General features: G+C 38.7%; 1 non-coding gene across 1 annotated transcript; it reads left to right on the plus strand.

Annotated features, from left to right (window-relative positions):
* Positions 1–1,139: 1,139 nt before the first annotated feature.
* LOC140820786 (small nucleolar RNA R71) lies at positions 1,140–1,245 on the plus strand. Its single transcript, XR_012115584.1, has one exon. It is a non-coding gene; the product is annotated as a small nucleolar RNA R71 (small nucleolar RNA).
* Positions 1,246–25,035: the final 23,790 nt, after the last annotated feature.

The raw sequence follows: 25,035 nt of genomic DNA on the forward strand, positions 1-25,035 counted from the left end.
TCCCTGGGTCTTTTAGTTTCGGTGGGATTTTGTTTTGCACCAAAGCAGAGCAACTCTCAGTCAAGTTCACTGTCATGTGATCCTCCAATTTTCGCTTGTTAGCTAAGATGTCCTTCAAGAATTTGGCATAACTAGGCATTTGCATTAAAGCATCGGCAAAGGGAATATTGATATGCAATTTTTTAAACACCTCAAGAAATTTACCGAATTGTGCATCTAGTTTTGCCTTTTTCAATGCTGCAGGGAAAGGCGGGGGGATAACAATCTTAGGATGTGCCGTGGGTGCTGGTGTAGAGTTAGATGACTTACCTTTTGACGCCTCAGCATGCTCATCCGATACTTGGCTTTTCTCTTTCTCTCTAGGCTCCAAAATCTTTCCACTCTTCAACTCAATGGCCTTCACTTGCTCTTTTGGATTAGTTTCGGTGTTGCTTGGCAAGGTGCCCGGCTCTCGATTTGCTATCATCTTGGCCAATTGCCCAATCTGAGTTTCGAGCCCCTTAATCGACGCATCTTGATTTTGAAGTCTAGTTTCAGTGGATGAAATAAACTTAGATATCATTTGCTCCAAGTTGGACTTTTCTTCTCTAGGAGGATCGGATCTGTACATTGGTTGTTTGCCATATTGTTGTCCTCCTTGCGGTCTAGTTTGACTGTTTTGACCGCCCCATGAGAAGTTAGGATGTTGCCTCCACCCAGGATTGTATGTGTTCGAATAAGGGTCATGCCTTGGGCGGTTTTGGACTCCCACTTGATGCACAGGTGCTCCTTCGGGCACATAGAATGGATTGTCATCTTGACAGTCTTCCACATAGTGCTCACCCCCACATTTCTCACAGAATACCTCTTGCAAACGCATAGCCGTGCCACCCATGTTCAAGCCATCCAGTTTCCTGTTTAAAACATCAAGTTGTGCAGTAATAGCAGATAAATCAGTTACCTGGTGAATCCCTGCATTTTTCAGCTGATTGTTCCTGTCAGATTGAGGGTGATAACTGCTAGCAGCCATCTCCTCCAGTAGCTCATACCCTTCCTCGGCAGTTTTTCTCAATAGATTTCCACAAGCAGCAGCATCTATCATCGTACGATTAGGAGTAAGCAAGCCATAATAGAAGGTTTGAACGACTAACCCAAGTGGCAACTCGTGATGTGGGCATCTTCGTAATAGATCTTTGAAACGCTCCCATGCCTCATATAGTGACTCTTGATCGAACTGAGCAAATGTTGTGATGTCTGCCCGCAGCTTCATGGTCTTCGATGGAGGAAAGTATTTGATAAGAAACGCTTTCGCCATGTCCTCCCATGTAGTGATCGAACCTACAGGTAAACAATTCAACCAAGCTTTAGCCTTATCACGCAAAGAGAAAGGAAATAAACGCAGTCTAACAGCATCATCAGAAACTCCATTAAATTTAAAAGTATCGCAAATCTCAAGAAAATCCGCGATGTGTGTGTTTGGATCGTCCACAGCAGTTCCTCCGAATTGGACTGTGTTCTGAATCATCTGGATTATAGCTGGCTTGATTTCAAAGTGATTTGCCCGCACAATAGGTCTCACAATGCTAGGGCGTGCACCATCCAAAGAAGGCTGGGCATACTCTAACATTGGTATGCGGCGTGGCATCTCAATATGTCTCTCTTCACGGCGCTCCTCCTCATGCTCTTGCTCGTGTCTCTCCATCAGTTCCTTCAGTCTTTGCTGTTGTCTTCTCCTGCGAAAAGTTCTTTCAATTTCAGGGTCGAACTCAAGCTCCACGTCAAGTGACTTTGGCATGCACTAGACAAGATACCTGGAATAAAATATTGAGTGTTAGCTCAATAAAAATAAAATACACTAAAGAAAATAACTAAAAATATAATTGTAGATTAACAGTCCCCGGCAACGGCGCCAAAAACTTGGTCGAGCAAAACTTGTACTGTGAATTCCCCACTAAAATATGATTTTGTATGCTCAAAAAGTGATCGCAAGTGCACGATATCAAGTAATAATATAGTGTATGTGAATACGAGTATCGTTCCACTGAGGACTGTATTTAACAATTATTGTTTTAGTTATTAAAACTTTAGCGACGAAAGGTGATTGATTGTGTTATAACTACTAAAATGCAAGAAAATTAAATAACCAAGTTCAAAGATTAAATGATAAAATATGAATGCTAAATCAATTGGTTAAATTTCAAATGATAAAAGAATTTGTTGGGAATTCTGGTTCACCTACCCCTTATTAATTAATTTGTTCGATTGTGTTCTACGCTTCCGACAGGATTTCCTATTCAATTGAACACACTCTCTCGAGCTATGCCAAACTAATTCACTCAATGAAGTAATTAAATGTCTTTAATTATTTATCAAGAATGAATCGCATTTCGATTAATGAAACCCCCTAGTTTTCGACCCTAAGGACTATGACTATCGGCACGTATCCAATTTCATACATCTATGCAAATTGTAGATCCGCGAATTATACTACTCGATCCTATCACTAGTTATTCTCTCGAACTCACTCGTGATATAAAATAGTCGTTAAAGTCAGCTACGCTCAACGACACAATGAAAATCGTAGAATAATCAAGGATAAATCACAAACCGAAATATAAATTAACCAACTAAAAGTTTGGGATAGGATCCCCTTTAATCCCAACAAATATTGAGTTTAGCTACTAGAATTCATCGTAAAAATAAATGCAACAATGTTTAAAACGAAATAAACTAGATTAGAAATACTAGGCGAGACGAAATCTGCGAAGAACGGTGCTCGGAATCTTCAAATCTTCAATCCAAGCGCAAAAGTCCTCTCTAAACTCGATGACGGCTCTCCAATTTTTGTCTGAATATCTCTGAATAATCCCCCCAATTCGTCCCCAAGACTTACCATATCGTTCCCTATCATCAAATCAGGCAAGAAATCGCGAATAACACTTTCCAAAAATAGGTGGCGCTCGGGCGGTAGAAAAGTACTGCTCGAGCGCCACACTCTCTGTAATTCTCCTTGGCATATACAGCATTCGCTCTCGGGCGGTAGAAAACTACCGCTCGAGCGCCGACCTTTCTGTCGAAGTTCCTTTGGGGCTTTCATCTCGCGCTCGGGCGGTAGAATTTCACCGCCCGAGCGCCAATCCTTCTGTACAAGAACTTCGGCATTTCTCTTTTCGCGCTCGGGCGGTACAATTTCACCGCCCGAGCGCCAACTCCTCTGCCCTTTTTGTCTTGACTTGGCACTTGGCTCCGATTTTTGGTTGTTCCGGCATTTTTTCCTGCAAATTAATCACGCCCGAGTGAGATAGGATAAAATGCAAATATTTACTCTAAAATGAACAAAAAGTAAACGAAATGCATACATGCACCATGCAAACACAACTAAACCAATGCAATAAAACACGTAAAAACGACACATATCAACCAGACCTTATTTGACACTCATACTACCATGACCGAACCCTAGACAAGCTACTGGAACCGCCTATAAAGCCCATGCACTTGCAAACCCCTCAATCATAGCCTACATGCCTTGCGCCCCCAAGCCTTTCTCTACAGCATATTCCTCTTAAAACCAGCCTTTGATCTCTCAGCCTACAACTCCAACTCAGCCCCCTTAGGACCCTTGGACATTCCCTAACAGCAGCTAGCAGCCCCACCCTTCGAGGAACCCGAAAACCGAAAACCTAGCTTTCCCTCAAACCCCAAAGCGTGCAGCCCTCTCCTAGCTTGTGTCCAGCCCGTGCACAGCCCATATAGAACCATCCTCCAGCCCCTTTAGGTCTCCTAGACATGCCCGAACAACATCTAGAAGCCTTGGCCATCAAAGACTCCCAGCCGAAGAGCCCTTGCCCACAAGGACTCTATTTTCGTTCAACCCTTAACTCCTCCATGTCCAGCCCTTGTGTAAGCTTGTCTAGGCCCTTAAACCTTTGAAATTCGTCCTTTCCCATATCCCTATGATGGCAGCCCCTTCATGCACCATTAACATGGGTTTTGATTCTTAATAACATGGGTTTTTTTGGCACAACATGGCATAAAAATGAAAATAATACAAGGGTTCATATTTTTTCATGCAAACATACATCAAACACATAATATGATGTGATAGATGAGAAAAGGAGATTAAGGCGTGCATTTGAATTTATTACGCACGAAAATACTTGGCGATACGAGGAACGTTGGCGGAGAGGCGACTTTTGATGAATTTTCCTTCAAGCCGTGAGTTTCCTCCTCCAATTTGTGTGGTGTGTGGGCGTGTGGTGTGTGAGGGGGAGTCCTAGTATGATTAGGGGGTGAGGGGCATGGGTTTATGGTGCGGTTAGGGAGGTTTTTGGCTTTCTATTTTAATTAAAACACATAGTATAATCCTAAGCCCATTAACCTATTATAATAGACCCAATAAGCCCATTAGTTAATATTTAAAATATTTTATTCAGAAAAGTTTGTGAAAATAATGGTCGAGTTCTCGAAAAGTCCATATTTTGTTTTTATCAAAAACCTATCGCTGGTTTAAAATACAACTCGGCGTATAAAAACACCTTAAAACACATCATTTTCGAAAATTATATTTAAAATACACCCCACATTAAAAAAATAAAAATAATTATTTTATAAAAATATTTTCCCTTATATGATCCTCGGTCTCCGTTCCTAGATCGCGTCTTGAATAATCTTTAAAACACAGTTTTATGCATTCTAAAAGTAAACCCTATTTTTAAACATGTAATCATGCATATCATTATTAATTCATTCCATTAAAACCATTGAATTAGTCATTTTTCATTTTTCCTAGATTTGCATGTAGTTGAGTTACGTTATCGTATTTTTGCACCTTACATTAACCATATCCTACTGGTTCTTGCAGATACTATTAGTGATATCAAAAATAATCATGTGGTGATGCTATTAGATGCTTTTACCATGATTTGAGGAATTCATTCAGAAATAAGTTCTACCATTCTTATGATAAATGGTTTGATGCATAGAATCAGACTGATTAGCGCAATCCCGTAAGGGACACATGTTGTCTCGAATCACATACGTTGTGAAATCACGACTAGTTGTAACCCTAAAATCATTTCAAGTCACATAAGTATTGATTTTTGTGTTCCCATGATTATAGTTAAATTCAAAAAGTTGAATTTGGTGATTGTAGTTTGATGAAGAACAAACATTAAGCTTATAAAAAAGTTTGTGAGCGGATCTCATATTTGGAAGCTGTGAGGGTTATCAGGACTGCTAAATTAGCGAGGAGAGTGTGATTGCCAAAATTTTGTTAATGTATTCCAAAACTTGCAGTTGTAAAAATTCGAGTCAGTGGATGATTGACTTCGACAAGTTGAATTTGACAAAGTTGTTTTCCAAAAGTTTGACTTTATGTCATTACAAAGAGTTGTTTATTCTCATCATATCGGTGAGTTTTGATATTTGATTGTGATTATGACAAAACCACAATCATGGACTAATTGATGGATTATGTTTGGAGTATCCAAGTGAAACTCTAACTAGTAGAAATCTTAGTTAGGCAAAATACCAAGTAGGAGTTCCGACTCATTGGACTAGAGTATCCAAATCAAACTATAACTAGGAGTTTTGACATGCTGATTTATATTGTCTTAATTAAACATTATCTAGATTAGATTGTATTATCTAGATAATAATCTAGATCTCGTAGTTTGTCAAAACTATTAGCAAGATTTCTAATAGGATTATATTGGATCCATGTTATCATTAAATATGATATAACATATCAAATGTTGATGTTAGACTATTTTCTCTCTCCTCCCAACTACACAGATCGATCATCACCTTGTATTCTTTAACCAAGTCTCGGTCGTACACCACATCTCACCGTTGTACGTCTGTAAAACCATCGTGCACTTTTATTCACAATGCACAAATTTTATTTAATTTTAAGTAGAGATATACAACAAGAACTATCTCTGCTGATCTCAAAATAATTGGAGCCAAGTGATTTATTCACTAAAAATATATACGATAAACACCTTATTGTTGGAATTCAAACCATACGATTGCCCAAGCAATTTTGAATGTCAAAATAAAATTTTAAAATTTCCGCTACGCTTTCGGTACAAGAAAACAATGCGAAAAAATGGTACACCAACAGTTGTATCTGAGCCTAGGTTTCTCTATTTTTTATGGTTTATATATTTATTATATAAATCATATTGAATTAATTATTTCTAATCACATAAGAAAAATATTTCGAAAATAACAACACCCAAGAAAATAGATTATTTTTTAGATTAAAAATTTGTTTGCTGCCCGAAACTGTTCAAGCAGTGCATGCAGGCAGCTACTGTCTTTCTCTCATATTGTAGCCGGATATTGCATAAAACTTGATAAAAAAAAATTCTGGTTCGGACAAGGCTTTTCTTTTTGCTCTGCCTTAAACAAGCTTTTCGATGAGTTCAGGCATCTTATGACATGGAGCTGCTTGAAAAGTTCGGGTAGCATAAGGTGCATGCTAGGGGGTTGCTCGAGATGCTCGAAAAATCAAACATGCTATCTCTTACTAGCTTGTTCATTCTTATTTTTTGGGAAATATGTCGACTCTAGCATGTCATAAGTGTGATTGGTTAAAACTATCTTGTTTTTTTCTGTTTGTTGTTGAAAATTTGTTAACTTGGACATTTGCTTACCATTTCCAGTAGATGAGCCCACTAGAAAAACAAGCTTTTCTTTCTTTACGGTGGTTTCATAAGTCGTATGCAATTTTACTAGCTCTTCAAAGCTAGCTTCTAGCTTATTCATATTGAAGTTCAGCACAAAATCATCAAATGAGGAATGAGTGACAAAAAGGAGATGTCATCATGGAACTCGTCAAGAATTATTAATTCCAAACCACCACCTTCTCAATAAGCCAAATCATATGTATATAAAGATCATGGACCAAGGCTCCATATTGCATGCATGTAGCATGAGTTCATTGATAGTAGATAGCCTGACTGTACGAGTCTGAGTACCATACAAATCTTGCATGTGCATGTAAATGTTAGCAGTGTGTACAAATTATTCGAATTACCTCTACAGTTCATTTGAGTTAAAAGAAAACATAAAACACTTGGCTTGTAGATCATATTCCTATCATCTCTCAAACTTCATCAGTTGAGCAGGACTGATATTTCAAGTGTCCCATCTGGCGAATACTTGGTAATTATTTACACATCTCTTACCGATGTGAAAAAAAGTTAATTTTCTTAGCCACTCTTGATAGTTAGGTCCGATTAACTTATTACTGTTGCCATCTTTTTGGGGATATACGCTTGAAACTATGGAAATGTTGTTGAACAACATCAAACAAATAAAATGAATAAAACCCTATATGAGATATAGATGTGAAAGCCTCCCAAATATTTTTACCTAAACAAATAGGGATGTCCTACTTAAGTGAAGAAAGTAGTGGGACACAAATTGAATATTATATTCATTTTGTGCTACTTTGTTTTCTATTATTTCTATTATCCTAGGAAACAAAGGTTTTGTTTCAAAAAAGGTCACCTTCTTAGATAAAGAGATTCTATTGGATAGAAAATGCAAGATAATCGAACTCGAGGAGATTAGAGAAATATCCATTCCTGATATAGTATAAGCCACACCGATCAACCTATTAAAAAAGTACATGATCCTAATATATCTGAGAGGATCTCGAGAGCACGTGTGAGGTATGGTCCGCTTATTAATTAAGGAAGGCCGAGATAAGCCTAACCTTAGATGTGATCCAAGAAACTTCAAAAAAACAATATCTAATGTTGATTCATCCAAGTTACTTGAAGTCATGCAATCTGAGATTAACTTTATGTATTCAAACAGTGTTTGGTCCATAGTGTATCCACCTGAGGGAATTTTTCGCATATGACGCAAACTGATTTACAAAAATAATCTAGGGCGGATGAGAATGTATTGACCTTCAAGGCTAGCCTTGTAGCTTAATGATATACTCAAAGGAAAATAATCAACTATGAGGAAAAAAGTTTCTCCTGTTGCAATGTTCAAGTTCATTAGGATTCCACTAGCTATAACAATATGGTATGACTATGAAATATGAAAAATGGATGTAAGGACAACATTCTTTAATGGTAATATTAAGGAAGATTTACATGTTTCAACCTGAAAGATTCATATGAGTAGGAAGTGAGCATAAGGCATGCAAACTTCATAGATTGATACACGGTTTGAAACAGGCATCGAGAAGTGGGAAACCAAGATCCGATAACTCTATCAAAGAGCTTAACTTTGTTAAGAATCACGATGAACCACGTGTGTACAAGAAAGCTAGTAGGATTGATGTGACATTCCTAATACTTTATATTGACGACATTCTACTTACTGGGAATGATGTAAGATTGCTTCAATCAACTAATGTATGGCTAGCATGTAAATTCTCCATGAAAGATGTAAGTAAAAAATCCTATATATTATGCATACAGATCTATACAGATATATTGAATATGGTACTAGGGCTCACCCAAGCCATTTATATTGTTATAATACTAAAATATTCTCTATAGAGGATTCCAATAGAGGATATCTACTAATATGTCATGATGTGACTTTATCCAAGTCTATGTGCTCTGAGACTGATGAGAAGATAGAAACCATGAAAAGCATTCCCCACTTGTCAACCATTAATAATATCATGTATATTATGATATCTACACAACCTTATATAGGTTTTGCACTGAATGTAGAAAGTAGATATGAATGCAAGCTGCATAGATAAAAACCTTGAAATACTATGGTAGAATGAGGTCGTACATATGATGACGATCATGAAACGCATTTAAAAGTTATTATATTTTTTAAACTTATTCCTAGCTGAATCAGCCGTCTAAAATAAATATAAAGAACGCTTGAGTTTCAGACTGATACTATGTTCACTTAAAATATAGGGTTCGGGTCCAGCAAGTTATACTAGCACGAATGCAGACCTTGAATTTACTCTGACCTGAAATCACAAATAAGACCATTATAAAGGAGTGAAGGGTGTCCCGGCGTAGCCCTTCTGACGCTCAAGTCAGGTATTGAGAATAAAATAAGAGAGGAGGTAGGGACATTGTTAGGAATCAATATAGTGAATGAATGAATTGGACGCTCAAACTTGATATTTATAAGAGCGTACATGGGATCCATCATGGGCCACTCACCTAGGTTAGGAATGGGCCGGGGGTCCAAAGTCTTGTCTGGGCCTGATCTTCATGGGCATATCCATAATGTATCACCAGTCTTTCCTTCTCAAGTTGAACTGAATCCCTGGTTCAAAGTTTGATTAATTGCGTTGTCCTTGGTTTACAACATATGAGTTGTGCATTCTTTCCGTACTGCTCACTAGTCATAAAAAATTTGGAAACAAATTGAAACACCTTCCCATTTAGAAGGGCTAGATCTTGATTAGGCTCCCCTATAAATAATCATCCACTACCCACTTTATTCTCCTCTCTACACTCAATATTCTCTCCTCCCTTCATTCACTAGCTCTCCCTCGCCTATGCAACACCCATGCCTAGCGCCCTTGCATAACCCATGCCCCTGTCTCACCTTCTTCCCTCCCGTGCACCTCACCCTCCTTCCTCTTGCCCGCTCGCAAGCCTCGCCCACCCGCTTGCTTCTCCCGTCCATCACAGCCATCGCCCTCGTTAGCTTCACCGCAGTCTCGCCCCATCCTCGAAGCATGCACCTTTGCCCCTGCACCAGCTCTCGCCTTGCCCCTACACCAGCCTCCATATCCCCTATAATCAGCACCCTCGCCTAGTGCATCCCACGCCCGCTGTCGCTTCCTCTCCGCCTCTCTTGCCCTCGCCCTCGCCCTCGCCCTCGCCCTCGCTTCGCCTCTCGTCCCCAATAACTAGCCCCACCCATGTCTCTCCATCGCCTCACCTGCCCACGCCTGTTGTGTCCTCGCTTCTCGCCCATGATAGCCAACCCTTACCCTTCTCCTCCCTGGCCTCACGTGCCCACGCCCGCTGCTCCTTCTCCTTCCTCTCCCCTCACTAGCCCCTTTGCCCCACGTCTCGCCCATCTTTTCCCTTGCGTGGTCTAGCCCACGCCCACGCCCGCCCCTCTTTCTCCCATCACCTCGCAGCTTCACCTCCTCTTTCCTCTCAAAGTGCCTCGCCTCCTCGTCATTTTTTCTCCTCTCCCTACACAATATTTTCTCCTTCCTTCACCAACTAGCTCTCACATTCTGCTTCCTATTTTCCCTCATCTTCAAAATCCTCTATTAGGCTTCAGCCATAGTAGGAAAAATGTGAACTTATCGGTCTCCACTCTTCAAGTTCTTCAGCTTCATCTTCAAGATCTTATTTTGAGTAAAATGTGAACCATCACTCTCCACACTTCATACTCTTCACTCTCATCACGTCAAGGTCATCTACTAGGCTACATCCTTCACCCTCACCACCTCAAGCTCCTCTACTAGGCTTTGAACCCTCACACTCCATACTTCAAACTCCTCACCCTCCCCACTTTAGGCTTCTCTAACTGGGGTCCAAACTTCACCCTCGCCACCTCAAAGTCATCTACTAGGCTCTAATCTTCACCCTCACCACCTCAAGCTTTTTATTAGGCTCCAACCTTAATAGTAAAATTACGAACCCTCACCCTCCATATTTCAAGTTTTTCACTCTCACCGCCTTAAGCTCATTTACTAGGCTCCACCCTTCACCATCGCTACCTCAAGCTTCTCTACTAGGCTTCGGCCTGTTAGAGTAGGTGCCCGGCAAGCCAACTCGTGGCTCTGGTTTTATTGACTCTAATGCAAAACAATCTTTATTTTAATAATATTTTAAGATTTTATTCGATCATGACATTATACTTTATCTGTATACACATGCAAACTGCATAGATAAAGTCCTTGAATATACAATAGGTACCATGAGGTCTGCGTCACAACGTAAGATCATGAAACTCATTAGGAAGTGTACCGTATATTCTAAACAGGTTCCTAGTCGAATAAGCCGCCTAAAACAAGGATAAAGGTCGCTCGAGCTTGAGACTAGCATTTGTGGTGTAAATGCCATGTTTCATTGGCAAGGGCATGGAGATGTCCATTCACACAGATGAGTGATCATATGATGATGCACTGAACAACCCTCCTTGGACTATCCAAGTGGTTCCCACTTATCGAGTGGAATAGTCCGCAGTTATGGTTGTACATCATTAGTCCTTTGACCCGGGACAATGTAGGGGCTATATGTACTAGCATGCACTTTGATCCGTATACCGACTCCATTGAGGGTCATCAGGTGGCGAGGTTGGGTGTAATTTCGAAATGCGTAGGAGCAAATGCATTGTAGTCGGGGATTCACCGTTCGCCTATGGGTGAAGATATCCTATGTGATCTGATGAGTTAATAGTGCAAGGAGTCTCTGGCCAGAGCAAGAAATGTGCTTTAGGAAAAGGTGTTTTCCTAGTTGCACATGCCATGCCACTATTAGTACTCAAAGATAAATCACATCGTTATCGAATTCATATGCAACTCTCGATATACCAATGGTTGCAGATTCGATCGGGATATATATGTGTTGAAGGGACTGTACTGTACGCTAACCATGACTAAAGGTTCTTGCAGGCACTATCAGTGATACCTAGGGGATCATGGAGCGATGCTACTAGACGCTCTTACCATGATCCGATGGGTGCAATAAAATATAAGTTCTGACATTCTTGATCAAGGAGTTGATGAAAAGAATGGGGTTAACTAGGGTAAACCCGAATAAGAATAAATGTTATTCTGAATCACATGGAGATGTGAACTCACCGCTAGCTGTATCCCTAAACTATTGAGGGTCACACAAGTATCGGATTTCGTGTTCCCATTGAGATAGTCAAATTTCAAAGAGTTGGAATTTGGCGACTATAGTTTGATGGAGATCAAACAAGAAGCTTATAAAGGAGTTTATGAACTGATTCCATAGGATGGAAGAAATGGAAGTTGGCATGATTGATAAATAAGGAAGGAGAGTGGAACTGCCTGTTTTGTGAATGAGTTAACTAAAACTGGTAGCTGCCAAATATGGTAACTGCCAAATATGGTAACTGCCATATATGGTAAGTTCTAAATTTGGTAAATGAAAATTTTGATCTTCGAAATTTTCAATTTTCATTATATGAACAAGATTTGTATCCTTGGTAAATCGGTGCTCTCGGATTGTCGATTGGGGTTATGATGAGTTCGAAATCATTTTTTTATTAAATTTGAAATTTACTAATTAAATGATTGTGTTAGTAGTGGTGACTACTAACATACACAAATTCTCTTAAATATTTTAGAGGAGTCTAGAATTAAATTAACTAATGAGTTAGTTTATAAATTAAATAATAGTTATTTAATTTATAAACTTGTGCATTTATATATTTTATATGGTGATATAAAATATGTGTATATGATATTATTATATCATGTATTATTAAAGGTTAATAAATACATTATATATTAATAATATGAGAGTTTAAATATAATAAAATTATAAGAGTCCTTGTGGGAAAGGGACTCCTAATTAGATTAGGAGTCTCATTCTATAAATACAACATTAGGGCTCATTGTTGGATGATGAAGTTTTGCACACAAAAGAAAACAAAAAAAATTCTCTCCAAAATTCCTTCAAAACCCACGGCCACTTTTTGGAAAAAGGCAAGTTGTTTTTGCTTAATTATTTATTAAGAATCATTAATATTTGTTAATGATAGATTAAGAACCAATTAATGTTTGTAAATGTTTCGGCCACTTCCCTTGTTCCATCGTCGCGCACTTCATCTCCAGATTTTGTACATTCGGAGGATACAGTCTCAACGCACAAATCGTTTGGATTTTCTAGTGCAAACCAAACGAGGAAATTAGTTTTCGATCGTGGACCTAATTAGGCGATCAAAGAAAAAGAGCCGTTCGTAGTGATTTACAAGAAGGGCTATATCCGTTTAAACATCGGAATAGTTTGGTGTCCACCGTTAAGAACGCATAGGTATAATTCTAAATACCCTATGGATGTTTTTAAACACACGACGCCCAAGAACAAAATAATTTAAACTTCCGCTGCGTCTTTGTTGCGAGAATACGATGTCCCAACAGTGGTATCAAAGCCAGGTTATTCCCAATCGTGTGTTTTAATTAAATTGTGTTGAGTTTATTATTTCTAACCGCGTAAGATTTTTTATGAAAAACGCCCATATATAAAAAAATTATTTTTGAAAAATCTGTTTTTGAAAAAAAAATAATAATTTTGCCGCGCGGCGTGCCCCTAACGCGCGCGCGCGCACGGCGCCGCACGGGCCTGTGCGCGCGGCCAGCGCACATCCGCGCCTGCCAGCGCCCGATTGGATCGGGCAGCGGGCTGCTCGAGAACGTCTCGGGCCCCGTGCTGGGTCGTGGGCTTGAATTGTTCGAGCCCGGGGGCGATTTTTTGATTTTTTAAAATTTTGGGTTAAACTGATATTTTATGAAAATGAGGACGATTTTACCCCTAATTTATGGTAAAAGGTGTTTTACAAGAAATTTAATTATTTGAAATTAAATAAAAGTGTTTATTTAATTTGATAATTATGGAGGTTAGTGATAATTCACGAGATACACTTATTGATAGTATGTGATATTATCGGATTTATATAATATATGATATTATATATTAAAAGGATGATCAAGAGCCATAACCAATTTGCTAGGTGTATGTTAGGTTTTTACATGTTGTAATTTTTGATTATTTGATAATTAAAAGTGGACCTGGTTTATGGTCCGTTCTCACCCCCTAAATTTGTATCTCAATGTGCCATGGATATTTAATGTCAATATTAGAATTAGTGGGAGATCAAGTTTTGAAGACGGTGGGCCCGAGATCCTCGAAAGAGTTTTGAAGATCGAAGACATGTAAATTTTGAAAGCTTATGTAATAGCTGCATTTGCATCCCTGCATTTCCTTAGGCTATGGACATGGATCCGTATGTGGCTCGTACGGATCAATTAGCTCTCGGTTATCGATCATCCTTTATTATTATTTATGATGTATGTGATATATTATAAATAATCAGTATGTGCGTTATCATTAATACAATAACAAGAGTTGCAAGAATCCGGCAATCATACAAACAATCATGGCACGAGTTTTAAAATTAATGATGAGTCAAATTTTTAAAATTAAAATCCCTCATTTTGGATGAGATCCAAAATTTAAATCAAGTCAATTAAAATGATAATTATAAGAAAGTTTAATAATTCCTGCCTTCCATCAACGGTGGTTGCATGATGAAAGCTACCCACGGTCAGTGTCTGGCTCATATTATTGGGGAGACCTGGACGCCGGAAAGCTGTGACTTCCACTGACATATTTGTTGTGAACTACGTGGAACTCCCATGAATTCGGCTCATATTATTGGGGGATCTCATGACGACCGTCCACTAAGGTTCAACATTGATGGGCCGGACTCGACACGTGAAGAGAAAAGGGATCATATTATTGGACCCTCCTCAAACATGAGGCAAAATTGCGTAAGGGTCGCAAGGAGTTGCAATTGAGATATACCTTTTGGAAGTTATGATTGGTTGATATTATTAGGGATCATAATTCAGAGGGTGGTGAAAATGTCAAAATAGTAGGGGACAATTCGTAAAAACAAAAGTCCATATTTTACGTCTTACAAATTATTTTAAAATAGTCGGTAACGTTTATTCTATTTCTATATCAGTATATTTATGATTTCGTCGCGTAATTCATATCTGTTATTAAAACAAGATAACCAAACACTAATTTTCAAGATTGGCTGGGAAAATTGTTCTAAATTTGGAGAAAATTGCATACACACTAATGTCAGTCTTGCTGAACTGACAAAGCGTGCGAGATGGTTGGACCATAGTATCAAGCTAAAGTGTAATATGCTCACTTCTATATCAAATGAACTGTAGAGATAGTTTGAGAAAATTTTTAATGATGTTGACATTCAAATACACATGCAAGAGTTGCATAGTGCATGAAACTCGCATAATAATGCACGCCACTTTCAAGGAACACATGACTACACGCATGCAAGATGGGGCTCTTGCCAATGAGCATGGTGTTAGTATGATTGGGTCTATTGAGAAGGTGGTGGGCCTGGAATTTGACAAAGTCCGATAAGTCAGAACATATTTACTACACTGCAAGAAGTCTGGACATAAGATATTATCTGGGCCGGAAATGTTTTGGCAATGATAAGTGAATGTCCAGGTAAACACAATTTCAACAACAACCAAAAGAAAACAAGATGTCTAAACTAAGCACATTTGTGACACGTTAGGCTAGGACATATTTCCCAAAGAAGGATCCACAAGATAGTGGGAGAGGGCATGTTTGACTCGTCAGACATAAACTCTCTAGAGACGTGTGAGTCTTGTCTGAAAGGAAAAATGACTAAGGCCCCTTTCCTAGGGAAAATGGAACGTGCACATGATCTGTTGGATTTGATCCATACAGATGTGTATGGCTCGCTAAGTGTTAGCATGAGATTTGGCCATTTCTACTTCATTACTTTACCGATGACCATTCGAGGTTTGGGTATGTGTATTTAATGAAATACAAGTCAGAAGTCTTTGAAAAGTTCAAAGAATTCAAAGCAGAAGTAGAGAAACAATAAGAAAAAAGTATTAAAACACTACGATTAGATCGAGGTGGAGAATACTTGAGTACTGAATTTCAAGACTACCTTAACGAGAATAGGATTCTCTCATAGTGGACTCCGTCTGCCACACCCCAGTTGTATGATGTGTCATAACATCGTAATCGGACATTGATGGACATGGTCCGATCTATGATGGGATTCACTGAGTTGCCGCCTTCCCCTTGTGGATATGCACTTGAAACAGAGGCAAGGTTGTTGAATCAAGTCCATACAAAGGCAGTGAATAAAACTCCATATGAGATATGGATGGAAAAGCCGCCCAAATATTCTTATCTAAGAATATGGGGATGCCTTGATTATGTGAAGCAGGCAGTGAGAGAGAAATTGGATAGTAAAGACAATTTGTGCTAATTTGTCGGATATCCAAATAACTTTATTGGATATTACTTATATTATCCCAGTGAAACAAAGGTGTTTGTTTCAAGGTATGCCACCTTCTTAGAGAAGGAGTTTCTATTGAATAGAAAAGGCAGGATGATAGAACTCGATGAGATTCGAGAACCACATACTACACAAGAAGCATAACCCACATCCCAACAGCCAATCAAAGAAACACAAGCTCTTAGAAGATCCGAAAGGATCTCGAGGTCGCCTAATAGGTTGAGTCTGCTTCTTGAAGAGGGCCAAGATGAGCTCATTCCTGGATGTGATCCATGAAATTTCAAGGAAGCATTGTCTGATGCCGATTCATCTAAATGGCTTGAATCCATGCAGTCCGAAATAGACTCCATGTATTCGAACCAAGTATGGTCCTTAGTAGATCCACCTAAGGGAATTGTTCCTTAGGATGCAAATGGATTTACAAAAGGAAACTTGGAGCGGATGAGAAGGTGGTGACCTTCAAAGCTAGATTGGTAGCAAAAGGATTACTCAAAGGCAAGGTGTTGACTATGAGAAAACCCTTTCTCCGGTCGCAATGTTCAAGTCCATTAGGATACGGCTAACCATAGCAGCATGGTATGACTATGAAATATGAAAAATGGATGCGAAGACAGCGTTCCTTAATGGGGAGATTAAGGAAGAGATTTACATGTCTCCACCTGAAGGATTCACATCAGTAGGAAGTGAGCATAAAGTATGAAAACTTCAGAGATCCATTTATGGACTCAAACAGGCATCAAGGAGATAGAACCTCAGATTTGACAACACTATCAAAGAGTTTGATTTTGCCAAAAATCCTGAGGAACCTTGTGTATACAAGAAAGTTAGTGGGAGTTCAGTGACATTCGTAGTACTTTATGTGGATAACATACTACTCATTGAGAATGATGTAGGGATGTTGAAGTCAACTAAAGTAGGGTTAGCTGGTAAGTTCTCCATGAATGATATGAGTGAAGCATCATATGTATTAGGAATACAGAAATATAGGGATAGATCAAAAGGATGCTAGGGCTCATTCAAACCACATATATTGATGCCATACTGAAGAGATTCTCTATGGAGGAGTCCATGAGAGGATATCTCCCAATGTCTCATGGTGTGAATCTATCCAAGTCTATGTGCCCTAAGACTGATGAAGAGATAGAAACCATGAGCCGCATTCCATATGCATCGGCCATAGGCAGTATAATGTATGGTATGATATCTATTCGACCTGATATTGCATATGCACTGAGTGTTGCAAGCCGATATAAGTCGAATCCCGATCTACTACATTGGAAAGTAGTAAAGGACATTCTTAAGTACTTGAGAAGAACTGAGAATTTGTTCTTTGAACACGGGAGTGGAGAACTAAAATTGGAAGGCTACACTGATTCTAGCTTCCAATTAGATGTGGATGATTCGAAATTGACCTCTGGATTTGTATTCAAGCTCAATGGTGGTGTTGTCTCTTGGAAGAGTTCCAAGCAAGACACCACAGCGGATTCAACCACTGAGGCCGAATACATAGCTGCATCGGATGTAGCAAAGGAGGGTGTTTGGATGAGGAATTTCATCCAAGAGTTGGGTGTCATTCCTCAAATAGTTGATCCAGTCCCGGTATACTGTGACAACACCGGTGCCGTAGCGCAAGCGAAGGAACCGAGGTTTCATCAGCGATCCAAACATATACTGAGGAAATTCCACATAATCCGGGAGATTGTGGGAAGTGGAGACATTTCGGTAGAGAGAGTCGCCTCCGCAGATAACGTTGAAGATCCACTGACGAAGCCCCTGCCAGGACCATTGTTTGAGAAGCATCGCGAAGCAATGGGTCTAAGATCTATGGGTAGTTGGCTATAGGGCAGGTGGGAGATTGTTAGAGTAGGTGCCCGGCAAGCCAACTCGTGGCTCCGGTTTTATTGACTCTAATGCAAAAAAAAATTTATTTTAAAAATATTTTACGATTTTATTCGATTATGGCATTATACTTTGTCTGTATACCCATGCAAGCTGCATAGATAAAGTCATTGAATATACAATAGGTACCATGAGGTCTGCGCCACAACTTAAGATCATGAAACTCATTAGGAAGTGTACCGTATATTCTAAACAGGTTCCTAGTCGAATCAGCCGCCTAAAACAAGGATAAAGGTCGCTCGAGCTTGAGACTAGCATTTGGGGTGTAAACGCCACGTTTCATTGGCAAAGGCATGGAGATGTCCATTCACACAGATGAGTGATCATATGATGATGCACTGAACAACCATCCCTCGGACTATCCAAGTGGTTCCCACTTATCGAGTGGAATAGTCCGCAGTTATGGTTGTACACCATTAGTCCATTGACCCGAGACAATGTAGGGGATATACGTACTAGCATGCACTTTGATCCGTCTGCCGACTCCATTGAGGGTCATCAGGTGGCGAGGTTGGGTGTAGTTTCGAAATACGTAGGAGCAAATGCATTGTAGTCGGGGATTCACTGTTCGCCTATGGGTGAAGATATCCTATGTGATCTGATGAGTTAATAGTGCAAGGAGTCTCTGGCCAGAGCAAGAAATGTGCTTTAGGAAAAGGTGTTTTCCTAGTTGCACATGCCATGCCACTATTAGTACTCAAAGATAAATCACATCGTTATCGAATTCATATGCAACTCTCGATATACCAATGGTTGCAGATTCGATCGGGATATATATGTGTTTAAGGGACCGTACTGTACGCTAACCATGACTAAAGGTTCTTGCAGGCACTATCAGTGATACCTAGGGGATCATGGGGCGATGCTACTAGACGCTCTTACCATGATCCGATGGGTGCAATAAAAAATAAGTTCTGACATTCTTGATTAAGGAGTTGATGAAAAGAATGGGGTTAACTAGGGTAAACCCGAATAAGAATAAATGTTATTCTGAATCACATGGAGATGTGAACTCACGGCTAGCTGTATCCCTAAACCATTTAGGGTCACACAAGTATCGGAATCTGTGTTCCCGTGGAGATAGTCAAATTTCAAAGGGTTGGAATTTGGCGACTATAGTTTGATGGAGATCAAACAAGAAGCGTACATAAGATCCATCATGGGTCACTCACCTAGGTTAGGAATGGGCCGGGGGTCCAAAGTCTTGTTTGGGCCTGATCTTGATAGGCCTATCCATAGGGTATCAGAGACTATCATTTGTGATGTTGAGTACCTTATTTCAATGTTAGGGACATGAGGATATCCAATCATACATGATGAGTGCTCATATGATGTGTTACTGAATAACTCTCCCTCGAATTTTCCAAGTGATTACCATTTATCTAGTGGATAAATATGTGATTATGGTTGTAAATCATTAGTACTTATTAACAGAGACAAAATAAAGTCTCTACATACTATTCCTGCACTTTGACACATTTACGGGCTCCGCGAGGCACATCAGATGATGAGGTTAGGTGGAGTATCGACATACATAGTAGCTAATGAATTGTATTCGAGGATTCACCGCTCACCTATAGGTGTAGATATTCTATGTAATCTGATGAATTAATAGTATAATGAATCTCTGACCAGAGCATGAGATTTAATTTTTAGGTAAAGTGGTTCTCTAGTTGCACATCAGATGCTACTATGAATACTCAAAGATACATCGCCTCGTTATCGAATTCATATGAAACCCTCGATGCAATAAGGATATATGAAATAAAAGGATCATATTGTACGTTAACCATAACCGTCAGTTCTTCCAGGTATTGTCAATGATACCTAGGGAATCATAGAGAGATGCTACTAGACGTCTTATCATGATTTGATGGGTGCAATTAAAAATGAGTTCCGACATTCTTATGGTCAATGGGTTGATGCATAGAATGATGTTAATTACGGTAAGCTCGTATAAGGACACGTGTAATCTCGAATCACATGAGTTGTGAATCCACAACTAGCTGTATTCATGAACCATTGAGGTAAGACAAGTACTGATTTCTGTGTTTCCGTTTATCAAATTCAATTAGTTGAATATTTTAATTGTAGTTTGATCGATATCAAACATTTAGCTTATAAATTTTTTTTAAACGGATTCTATATTTGTAAGTTGTGAGAGTTAGCATGACAGCTAAATTCGTGAGAAGTGTACGACTATATAATTTTATGAATGTGTTCCAAAGTTGACAGTTGCAAAAAATTTGAGTCATTGGATGATTGATTTTAACAAGTTGGCTTTGACTTAGTGATTTTCAAAAAGTTTGAATATATATAATTATAATGAGTTGTTTACTCTCGTTACATTAGTGATATCTGATCGTCGATCGTGATTATGATATACGATGGTAATGGGTTGTATGATAGATCAAGCTTAGAGTATCCTACTTATAGTCTAACCATTAGGAGCCATAGTTAGGCAAAAAATCCAATAGAAGTTTTGACTCATTGGACTGGAGTATCATATTCAAATATAACTAGGAGTTTTGACATTTTGATTCGGAGTGTCCTATTCAAATATTATCTAGATAATATTGAATTATCTTGATAAGATTACTTTGTCTAGATAAGATTATATTATCTATATAAGACTCTAGAAATCATAGTTGGACAAAACTACTAACTAGATTCCTGATAGGATTTTGCTAGATCTATTGTAGTGCCCAAATTCAGTACACGTATAACCCATACATTTATTTAATTATTAAAACATTTATTTAATTTTAAAACGAGCCTTAGTAGTGCACGATTTATTTAAATATATTATTTTAAATTAATTATGTTTATGTGATGCACGTTAAATTTTTTTCGAGTTTCATGTTTCAGGCGATTATTCGAGGCGGGAACGAGGAAAAGACCGGTGACGATTTTCGGCAATTTAAAATGCAGTATTTTATTTTATTTTATTTACTTAAGGATGAGGCGATTTAATGATTTATTGAGTTTTAGCGTTTTTAAGCCTAAATCATTTAGTTAGTAATTTTAAGAGTTTAAAACTTTTAAAATTTGTATTTTTGTGTGTTATTTGAATTAAGAAGTTTATTTAAAATTAGTGTGTATTTTACTTTAATTAGGGGAGACTTGTTAAGTTAGTGTTTTAATTGGTGACTAATTATTTAATTAAGCATTATTTTAATCCCCTAATCTAGCCACACACACACTACACGGTTTTCATACTTTTACACACACCGAAACCGTAAAACACATAAACACTACCACAATTCAGATTTTTATTATTTTTGAAGAGTGCGAAACCTAGGGTTTCTCCATCTAAGAAGCGGCCACCCCTCTCCTTCAAACCTCCCAGCAAATTTTCTTTAATTTCGTTGCAAGATTTTAGCGCCACGTTCATCCCGGATCAATCCTCGCACCATCTCCGCTTCGGTATCGTCGTCACGGTATTTTTAAATATCAAAAGGCACGTATAATCTTTCATTTGCTGCATCGATCATGTCATATTATGTGTTGCGTTGTTTTATGCGTAAACATATATGTGTGACATTCGTCGTTTGAGCGGAAAATGGTTTAGATCAGTTTTGAAATAATTTTAGATCTGAAAACTCCTTTTTGCTGTCATTTTTAAAACTGCGATTTTTCGATCGTGATTTTGAGAAAACTTTCAACATGAAAATTGTATAACTTTTTGATACCTTCAATTTGACAGTAAATTCGAAATATTTGGATAAAAATTGAGTGAGTTATGACGTTTTTCGTGGGACTGCTCAAACTGCATTTTTCAGGATATTATGTATTGATGCGTTCTTGAGGTTTAATTGTTGCAGGCTTCATTGGGGATCGAAGGGTGAACGTTTCTGTGTCTAGTTATGTTTAGCATGTTGTTGGGATGTATACTGAGGTGTCGTTTCACGTCGTTAGGCTCTTGAGAGAACGAGTAGCCGTGCGAACCATTTTCTGTCGAAAGTTTGTTTAAGGATTATTGAGTTATTTGGGATATGTGGTTGTTTTGGGGGCAATCGTATAGGCTCGAGTCATTGATGTAGTATCCTAAGATGGTCTCGTGATGTCGACTAATTATCCGTACAATCGAGTCTAGGCTGTTAAACAAAACCTGTTCAGAATTTTCGGATGTTGGCTTGTTCCGCAGGTACTCGTACCCACGGACGGACCCTGGCACGAGGTCCGTGCCTTTGTTTCCTCCTTAGTGCCATTTTTGCGCACGGACACGGACCCCCTCACGGACCAGAGCACGGGGTCCGTGCCTTTGAATTCTTTTAGGTGTCAAATTTGTCCAAACACACGGACCCCCACTCGGACCTAGACACAGTTTCCGTGCCCTCCTTTTTCTGCACGACACATTTTAGCCCACGGACGACCCGGACTTCTACCTGGAACTAAGCACGGGGTTCGTGTCCTTCATATTTTGGGGAAAATTTATTAGCATGTTTGGGGTTTGATATCATGGTCTAGTGCAATGATTTACAAGGTCGAGTCATGGGAATTTAAGAACGTCCTAAGGAAAGAAATGAACTCGTAAGCAAACATGATTACCTACGTCTAAGTTATGCAAGTTAAGCATTTGAATTCAAGTTAGTATGTGCAGCAACGGCCCCAATCGAAGTCCAACGAATCCCTCAACGCCAAGTAAGTATGTTGACGTGCAAGAAAATTATTTTCAAGTTTTTGAAGTATGCTAAATGTCTTGTGATCAATGTATATATGAGGTTGGAAAGCGTTAAATCATGAACGGGGACCAACCCACCCCGTTAAAGCAGGAACGAGTTTAGATAAGGATTGGAAAGCGTTAAAGCATGAACAGGGACCAATCCACCCGTTAAAGCATGAATGGGGATCTCATGTATGCGGCAGTGGGTTTGCCCCTGTCATCCTAGTACTGTGGTTTAGTCTGATCAGGAAATTATGTTATGGGCCACTTGCTTTGAAACATATCTCTACGCAAAATAATGAAGTTCATGTATGTTTATGTATGCACAAGTATGCAAGCATGTTTATGAAAGTTTTCACGTTATGACACGTCTATGATATGTATGAATGTTCAAGTTCAAGTTCAAGTTTCAAGTATATATGTTCTATTTTAAAGTTGCATGTAGTTTTATTACGTAGTACTCGTTATCTTCCAGTTTATACGTGTTGAGTCTTTAGACCCACTAGACTTGATCGATGCAGGTGAGGATGTTAATTAGGAGACTGACGGTGGGGACCGAGGAGCAGGCTTAACTGAGCGGGAGGCTAACCCGAGGACCGTCATGTTTTACGTTTTATGCAAATATTTAATAATTTTGTCAAACTTCAGCTTTCAATTATTTTGTTGCTACAACTCGTGAGACGTACAGATTACTTCTTTTAAAGAATTTTGAATGTTCACGTTTATTTAAGAAAATTTTTAATTTTTCCGCAAATTTTAAGTAGTAAAAAGTAAGGTACGTTACATCTAGGATATCATTGAATATGAGATAACACATTAAAGGTTGATGCTAAACTATTCACTCTACTCCCAACTACACCATTTGGCAATCACCTTGTATTCTCGGACCAAGTGTTGCTCGTACACCAACTATCACCACCGGACGTCCGCCGCAACGCTTTCATGCTCCCGCTGCATCCCCATTGTCGTCGTACGTGCACTGTAATTCTCGACACACAAATCTTTTAGATTTTCTTGTGCAAACTAGAAGAGGATCATAGATATTAATCATGGACTTGATTATTGGTGATTGAATAAAGAAGATTCTAGTTTATTATTCGTATGGACATACAACAAGAGGTATCTCCACCAATTTAAGAATAATTGGAGCCAAGTCATATATTGACTAAATATATATTCGATAAACATCCTATTAAAATTATACGATTGCCAAAACATGATTTTGAATATCAAACAAAAATTTAAACCTTTTATTGTATATTGATTATGAGAAAAAAGTACACCAACATTTCAACATGAAATTTTAATAATTAAAAAAAACCATAATGTTGAAATTCGATTATCTAAATCACTAGCTATTGTGAGATCACATTGAATAAAATTATGAACAATGAATTCTACTTTCATATATAAATGTCAATATATGATTAAGAAAAGTGAAGTTTCTTTATCAAAAAATTGTTATACTCATATAGTAAATAAAGATCGTCTTGTGTATGTATTTGAAGCACTACTCTATATATATATATATATATATATATATATTTGAGACCCTCTTAAAATATGAACCCTGAGTCGACCGATTTATGAGACTAACCTCAAGTACGGATAAGTTAGGCAATAGGCAAGAAGAAGCAAGGAACCGTGAAGAAGTAAGTCTTCATAATATAATATGTAGATGGTAAGCAAACGAATAAAAATATTTTATAAAGCCTACAATGTAATTGTTTTTTTAAAAAAGAAATAATGCTTTTGTGTGGTGACAGACTTGAATTATTGTTCTTGGTAGAGCAAATATTTACGGATATTTGGTAAGTGTATTTTGAGTATGAGTATGTAATACCCGAGAATTTTCATCCCGGTAATCTGTAATTATTGATTTATGATTTGATATGATTACGAGGGGATTAATCGGGATACGATTTGACTCAGCATGAGAAGATGTATGTGCGAGGACAGTGCCTTTCGCGCACATGCCCGACGTGGTGCGCACATGCGCAAAAGGGGCAGAAGACCTCGCGCATGAGGGCACGCATATGCGCGAGTTGTGCGATGAACCAAGTGCAATTCCAGAGAACCTCGCGCATATGCGCCGAGCAGGGGCGCGCATATGCGCGAGGTGCTGTGTAGATGACGCGCCGAGACATATGGTCTCGCGCATATGCGCCGAGTGATGTCGTGCATATGCGCGAGACGTGTTTTGTGAAAGGACGAGCCACGTAGCTTTACCATGCAACTGATGTATATAATTTGCAATTCCCTTCATTTCCTTCTCAAGAAAACCGAGAAAGGTTCAGGGGAAAGTTGTGAAAAATCCCTACGCCTTTTGTGAAAGATCCGTCCGTCAGAATTTGAATCCGACTTCAGTATTGAGTTCCTATCGACGCAGGCTACAATGGGACGTAAGTTTTATTGAGTTTTGGTATCATTTGAAAATATGATGTTGT

The sequence above is a fragment of the Primulina eburnea genome, unplaced genomic scaffold (genome assembly GCF_022965805.1).
Source record: "Primulina eburnea isolate SZY01 unplaced genomic scaffold, ASM2296580v1 ctg1459_ERROPOS10500000+, whole genome shotgun sequence".
Classification (NCBI taxonomy): Eukaryota; Viridiplantae; Streptophyta; class Magnoliopsida; order Lamiales; family Gesneriaceae; genus Primulina; species Primulina eburnea.